This window comes from Palaemon carinicauda, chromosome 22 (assembly GCF_036898095.1).
Source record: "Palaemon carinicauda isolate YSFRI2023 chromosome 22, ASM3689809v2, whole genome shotgun sequence".
Taxonomy (NCBI): domain Eukaryota; kingdom Metazoa; phylum Arthropoda; class Malacostraca; order Decapoda; family Palaemonidae; genus Palaemon; species Palaemon carinicauda.
The window spans coordinates 53670303-53677615 of record NC_090746.1 but is presented as its reverse complement, the minus strand read 5'-3'; positions in this window follow the sequence as shown (position 1 = coordinate 53677615).

The window sequence follows — 7313 nt, the reverse complement described above, 5'->3', positions numbered from 1 at the left end:
AGCCTCTAGCTCTAGCGAATCTTTCGACAGTCTGAAGGCAGTCAGCCGAAGAGCGTGGAGGCTTGGGTGCAACCTGTCTACGTGAGGTTGACGTAGAAGGTCCACTCTTAGAGGGAGAGTCCTGGGGACGTCGACTAGCCATTGAAGTACCTCTGTGAACCATTCTCTTGCAGGCCAAAGGGGAGCAACCAGCGTCAGCCGTGTCCCTTCGTGCGAGATGAACTTCTGAAGGACTTTGTTTATTATCTTGAACGGTGGAAATGCGTAAAGGTCGAGATGGGACCAGTTCAGCAGAAAAGCATCCACATGAACTGCTGCTGGGTCTGGAACTGGGGAACAGTACAGCGGAAGTCTCTTGGTCATGGAGGTGGCAAACAGATCTATGGTAGGCTGACCCCACAAGGTCCAAAGTCTGTTGCACACACTCTTGTGGAGGGTCCATTCCGTGGGAATGACCTGATCCCTTCTGCTTAGGCGATCTGCTGAGACGTTCATGTTGCCCTGAATGAACCTCGTGACTAAAGTGAGGTTTTGACTTCTTGACCAAATGAGGAGGTCCCTTGCGATCTCGTATAGGCTCCTCGAATGGGTCCCTCCTTGCTTGGAGATGTAAGCCAAGGCTGTGGTGTTGTCTGAGTTCACCTCCACCACCTTGCCTAGCAGGAGGGACTTGAAGTTCAGCAGGGCTAAATGAACTGCTAGTAGCTCCTTGCAGTTGATGTGGAGCGTTCCCTGTTCCTCGTTCCACGTTCCCGAGCATTCCTGTCCGTTCAAGGTCGCACCCCAGCCCGAGTCCGATGCATCTGAGAAGAGATGAAGATTGGGGGTCTGAATAGCCAACGATAGGCCCTCCCTGAGAAGGAGATTGGTCTTCCACCACAAGAGAGTGGTCTTCATCTCTTTGGTGACTGGGATAGAGACTGCTTCGAGAGTCAAACCCTTGTCCCAATGAGCTGCAAGATGGAATTGAAGAGGGCGGAGGTGGAGTCTCCCTAGCTCGACGAACAGGGCCAGCGATGAAAGGGTCCCTGTGAGACTCATCCACTGTCTCACCGAGCAACTGCTCCTCTTCAGCATGCTCATGATGCAATCTAGGGCTTGGCTTATCCTTGGGGCCGATGGAAAAGCCCGAAAATCCTGACTCCGAATCTCCATTCCCAGGTACACAATGGATTGGGAGGGAATGAGCTGAGACTTTTCTATGTTGACTAACAGACCCAGTTCTTTGATTAAGTCCAAAGTCCAGTTGAGACTCTCCAGACAGCGACGACTCGTGGAGGCTCTCAACAGCCAGTCGTCTAAGTAAAGGGAGGCTCTGATGTCCGATAAGTGGAGGAATTTTGCTATATTCCTCATCAGATGCGTAAACACCATAGGAGCTGTGCTTAGGCCAAAACACAGGGCTTGGAATTGGTAGACAACCTTTCCAAAAACGAATCTCAGGAAAGGTTGGGAGTCTGGATGAATAGGAACATGAAAGTAGGCATCTTTCAGGTCCAACGAGACCATCCAGTCCTCCTGCCTGACCGCTGCTAGGACCGACTTCGTCGTCTCCATCGTGAACGTCTGCTTGGTGACATACGCATTGAGCGCGCTGACGTCCAGCACCGGTCTCCAACCTCCTGTCTTCTTGGCCACCAGAAAGAGACGGTTGTAGAAGCCCGGGGATTGATGGTCCCGGACTATAACCACTGCCTTCTTCTGTACAAGGAGCGACACCTCCTGGTGCAACGCTAGCCTCTTGTCCTCTTCTTTGTAGTTGGGAGAGAGGTTGATGGGAGATGTGGTCAGAGGGGGTTTGCGGCAGAATGGTATCCTGTAACCCTCCCTCAGCCAACTGACAGACTGGGCGTCTGCACCTCTCTTTTCCCAGGCTTGCCAGAAGATCTTGAGTCTGGCTCCTACTGCTGTCTGGAGATGCGGAGAGTCAGTTTTTTCCTTTAGAAGCCTTGGAACTTTTCCTAGACTTGCTCCTGGAAGAGTCTGGACGGGAGCTTCCTCGGCTGGGGGCTCTACCACGAAAGGGCGGTATGAACCTCGTAGCAGGAGTATCAGCCACTGGGGTGCGATAAGTCCTGGGGACTGAGGTAGCAACCTTAGTCTTACGAGCCGATGAGGCCACAAGATCATGTGTGTCCTTTTGTATCAGGGCAGCAGACAAGTCCTTAACAAGCTCTTCGGGAAAAAGGAACTTCGAGAGCGGAGCGAAAAGGAGTTGAGACCTTTGACAAGGTGTGATGCTGGAGGAAAGGAAGGTACAAAGCTGCTCCCTTTTCTTAAGAACCCCTGACACAAACATCGAAGCAAGCTCGCCAGATCCATCTCTAATGGCCTTATCCATGCAGGACATTAAGAGCATGGCAGAATCCTTGTCCGCAGGGGAGGTCTTCTTGCTGAGGGCCCCCAGGCACCAGTCTAGGAAGTTGAACATCTCAAATGCTCTAAAAACACCCTTCAGGAAGTGATCAAGGTCTGAGAAGGTCCAGCAAACCTTAGAGCGCCTCATTGCTGTTCTACGAGGAGAGTCTACCAGACTTGAGAAGTCAGCCTGGGCAGAGGCAGGTACTCCCAAGCCTGGTTCCTCTCCTGTGGCATACCAAACGCCCGCTTTAGAAGTGAGCTTAGTCGGAGGAAACATGAACGAAGTCTTTCCAAGTTGTTGCTTAGACTGCAACCACTCCCCTAAAATCCTTAACGCTCTCTTAGAGGACCTTGCTAAGACGAGCTTAGTATAAGTAGACTTAGCTGGCTGCATGCCCAGCGAAAACTCAGATGGCGGAGAGCGGGGGATAGCAGAGACAAAGTGGTCTGGGTATACCTCCCTAAAAAGAGCCAAGACCTTACGAAAGTCAATAGAAGGTGGAGAAGACTTGGATTCATCCACATCTGATGAGGGATCCAGGTGTGCAGCCTCATCATCAGACACCTCATCACCAGATTGTAGCGAAGAGATCGGTAAGGTATGCTGAACAGCAGAGTCAGCACGAGTTGGAACAACAATATTTGTGGTTTCCTCTTCAAGACTCTGTTGAGGGAACACCTGAGGCTCAGACTGCAAAGGCTGATCAAAAGAAGTAGCAGAAGGTAGGCGCATGGGTGGAGGAGGCTGACTCCTGGTATGAGTGTCTGAACTCAAGGGTTGCGCTTGCTGAGTGGATGGCGGATGCGCAGTAGCAAGTTCCTGAGGAACGAGTTGAGGTTCCTGAGGTGTGAGCTGTGAGCGATGAGGTAGTGGCTGCGCAGAACGCAGTAATTGTCTCGCGAGTTGAGGTTCCTGAGGCGCAAGGCTAAGGTGTTGAGGTGCTTGCCTTGAGGAGGGTTGAGCTCGCTGCAGCGAGAGCTGAGGAGACTGACTCATGGATGGGAGAGGTTGTTGTACCTCAAGAGAGTGTTGCCTCACTGGTGGAACTGCAAGTGGAAGCGGAGGAAGTAAGGTATAAGCTTCCTGTTCCCATTGCTGAGGTTGCCTTAAAGAAGGCGGAGGGAGCTGCACACCACTGGAAAAAGTAAACTCAGAACGTGGTAAGGTATCCTGAGGAGCCTCAACATCGTACGCCTGGCAGGCAGTACTGCGGTCAGGCGGAGCGATCGCAGGAGGAGGTGTAACCTTCTCAGCCTGACACTCACGCATCAAGACCGCAAGTTGTGACTGCATGGACTGCAGTAGAGTCAACTTGGGGTCGGCAGACACTAAGGTCTGCTGAGGTAAAGCCTTAACAGCAGAGATCTGTTGCGGCAGAACCTTACTCCTCTTAGGCGGAGTGCATTCAACTGATGACTGCGGCGAGTCAGAGCTGATCCAATGACTGCAGCCCGGTTGAGTTCTTGAGGTCTGGACTCTGCGTTTGAGTGGTCTTGAGACCTGAGTCCAGCGTTTCTTCCCTGACAATTGATCAGCAGACGAGTAAAAGACGGGCTCAATCGTCTGCAGGTGGGAGTGACGGTCTCTGGAAGACACGCCCGCAACCACCGAGGATACTTCTGTGCGCCGATCAAGGCCTGCCGAACCCTTTTGCCCTTCGACATTGCTTCTCCCCTGGGCTTGGGAGCTTGCAAGAGGTCCCGGACTGGGAGGACGACTGGCACGCACAGAAGTATCCTCACGCACCACACTGACACTGACACTAGCACTTGGCACTGCACTGACACTAGCACTCGTCACAGCACTGGCACTAATACCACCCACTGCACTCTTGACCTTAAGTTCCTTGACTTCGGCCATAAGAGACTTATGATCACTAACCACTGACTCTACTTTGTCACCTAAGGCCTGAATGGCACGCAAAACAACAGACATATCAGGCTGAGGGCAAATAGTAGGTTCGGGGGTAGCCACTACAGGGGTAGGAAAAGGTAGGGGATCATGAGGTGAGAAGTGAAGAGTGAGAAGAACTCCTCCTAACTCTCTCTCTCTCTAACTTGGTTGAATACTTAAGAAGACGGACAAAATCAAGTTCCGAAAGTCCGGCGCATTCCTCACATCGATCTTCTAACTGACAGGGCCTTTCCCTACAGTCAGAACAAGCGGTGTGAGGATCTACCGAGGCCTTCGGAATACGCCTATTACAAGACCTACATCGTCTATGGGTGGGGGCTTGTGAAATGTCAGACATCTTGAATCAAAAGAGTTAGCCAAGTGGGGTTTCAAAATCAAGCAAAAGATCGTTAACCGTTAATCAGGACTAAATAATAGCTATCTAAGCTAATATAGAAGTTTTCCAGTAAAGCGACAGCCGAAATCTGAGAGAATACTTCACCAAAAGCCGTGAAAATACTCCAAGATCATAAGCGTATCCCAGAACGTCTTGCCGGAAGCACGACAGAGGAAAAATTGAGGAGGTGTCAACAAGAAGTACTATAGTACCTGGCCACAGGTGGCGCTGGTAAGTACACCCCCTTCTAGTATTGTGATAGCTGGCGTATCCCTCCATAGAATTCTGTCGGGCAACGGAGTTGACAGCTACATGATTATCGGGTAAGTTTAATATTGAAAAATATATATATATATATATATATATATATATGTGTGTGTGTATGTATATATATATATGTGTATATATATATATATATATATATATATATATATATATATATATATATATATGTATATATATATATACATATATATATATATATATATATATATATATATATATATATATATATATATATATATATATATTCTTTCTTGTACAGTATATTACTTTTGCTTTACTAGTCGATTTTCATTTCCTCCATCTACATTTTTTAAAATCTACTGCTCTCTTTTATTTTGATGACAATAATAAAAAAAAATTAAAAGATCATCTGCACATTTTAACTACCTTCTTTCCCACCATTATCCCTAATCTAGGGTTGGTTGCCGGATGTGCCCTCTCCAATGCCTTCTATCAAAGGCATCCTCTTCCACCAAAACTCTTCTGGCCATGTCATCCTTCACTATACCTCTACATCCACTTATATCTCCCTCTTGTTCTTCTTTCCCTAAGGCTCTGTCCACACAACTGTACATTGTTCGGTGAACTTTGTTTCTCATCGAACAAAACTCAGTAAAGGACTTTATGCTTGCGTCCAAACGATGTCAGTTGAAAAGCGAGAGCCTGGCAATGGCAGCAAGGTATTACTGTACGAGTAACAAGAAAATGGTCTCAGTTGTAGGAGCAAAAAGAAAATGATTGTGTTTTGTTAATCCTGTGTGCTAGATAAAAAGGAAGAAAATTTGGTGTAAAAAATATTTGCAAAGGCAACAAAATTTGGTAAGACATGATACAATATACTAGGCTAAATGTCAGATGTAAAGTGAATCGGAACTAATTTCATAAATTTACAGAAAAAGTCCAAATACTCTTTACAATCTCATCTCGAAACTGGAACCTCAAAATCACCAACCAGGATACGAATATGAATTATGAGATGAGTTTTTGTGTTGAAGACATATTACAGGCAACATTACTTCATCTGTCAACAGGATGTAACTATACAGAACTTCAATACATATTACAACACAGATGTCCAAGCAGAGTTTGTGTAAAATTATACCCTTAACTTTCAGAGAGATCTAAATAGTTCTAAGAAAAGAGATTGCTTCAACTTCCTAATTTGCCGCATTTCTCATTCAAGTTGATGCGAAATGCTGGGTTCGCTTCACCCCTTCTTCAATAACATAGGTAATTAATATTAAGGGCCAGAATTATTTTAGAAATTGCTCCAATTCGTGCATCACGATCTTTATAGAAATTGGCCCTTGCATCCAAAAGGCTGAAAGTGTGATGCTTATACTATCAAGTTTAAAGTTGCCACACGGACCTAATAAAACTTTGGCATTTACACTTTAAAATAGATACAGAAAATGTACATCTTTGGCATTGGTTAAAATGTAACTTTGTACATCAGGGGAGGGCATCTCTCACGTCTTTAACCACCAACGAGCACAGCTCTCGTTACTTCGGTAATCATATGAAAAAAACCCTATACTGAACTTTGCTCAATGCTAATACACTTCTAAAGTCACCTTAATCAAAGTTCGTTGAGCAAAGATCGCCCGTGTGGATGGAGTCTAACAGGTTCTTCCCAAGACCCCACAATCCATCCTCGAAACATACACATACCATATCAATCGTAACTCTTATCACCCTTGGAATCTTCACTATGCCTGCCATTCTTCTTATTTTCTAATTTTCCATTCTTTCAAGCTTTACTTCCTCTTTTCATATTATAGCACACGTTTCTGATACATACATTAACACGTCTTATTACTGTGCTATAGATCTCGACTTTTAGCTTGATTGGCATTTTCCCATTACATACCAGACCCGCTACCTTCCGCAGCCCGCTTTTATCCTATTCTTAACTTCAGACACTTATTCTCTGTCCTGACTTACAGAAGCCCCAAGTATCTAAATTGTTCCATCTGTTTTATGACCGAGCCTTTACTTTCATGCATGGCTATCCTGTCCCTATCTTCCTTACAGCTCAGGTTTACACTCCACCTACCCCTCCCCATTGTCTCTTGCCACTTTACAATTCTTCACTGTAAATCTTCCTCATTTACAATGGTAACCATCAAATCATCTGCATATAGCAGGTCCCACTACTCTTCATTTCTGATATCTTCACTTAACACACCCATGACCATCACAAATAAACATGGGCTTAACGATTACCCCTGATGTAATCCAGCACTAACTTCAAAGATTTGTCTGCCCAATAGCTGTTACACTTGTATCTTTGTTGGTTTGTACATCTCTACTATTCTAACCAGATCCAGAAGTTTCCTCTTCCTCAAGCACCATTACATCATTTCACTTGGTTTT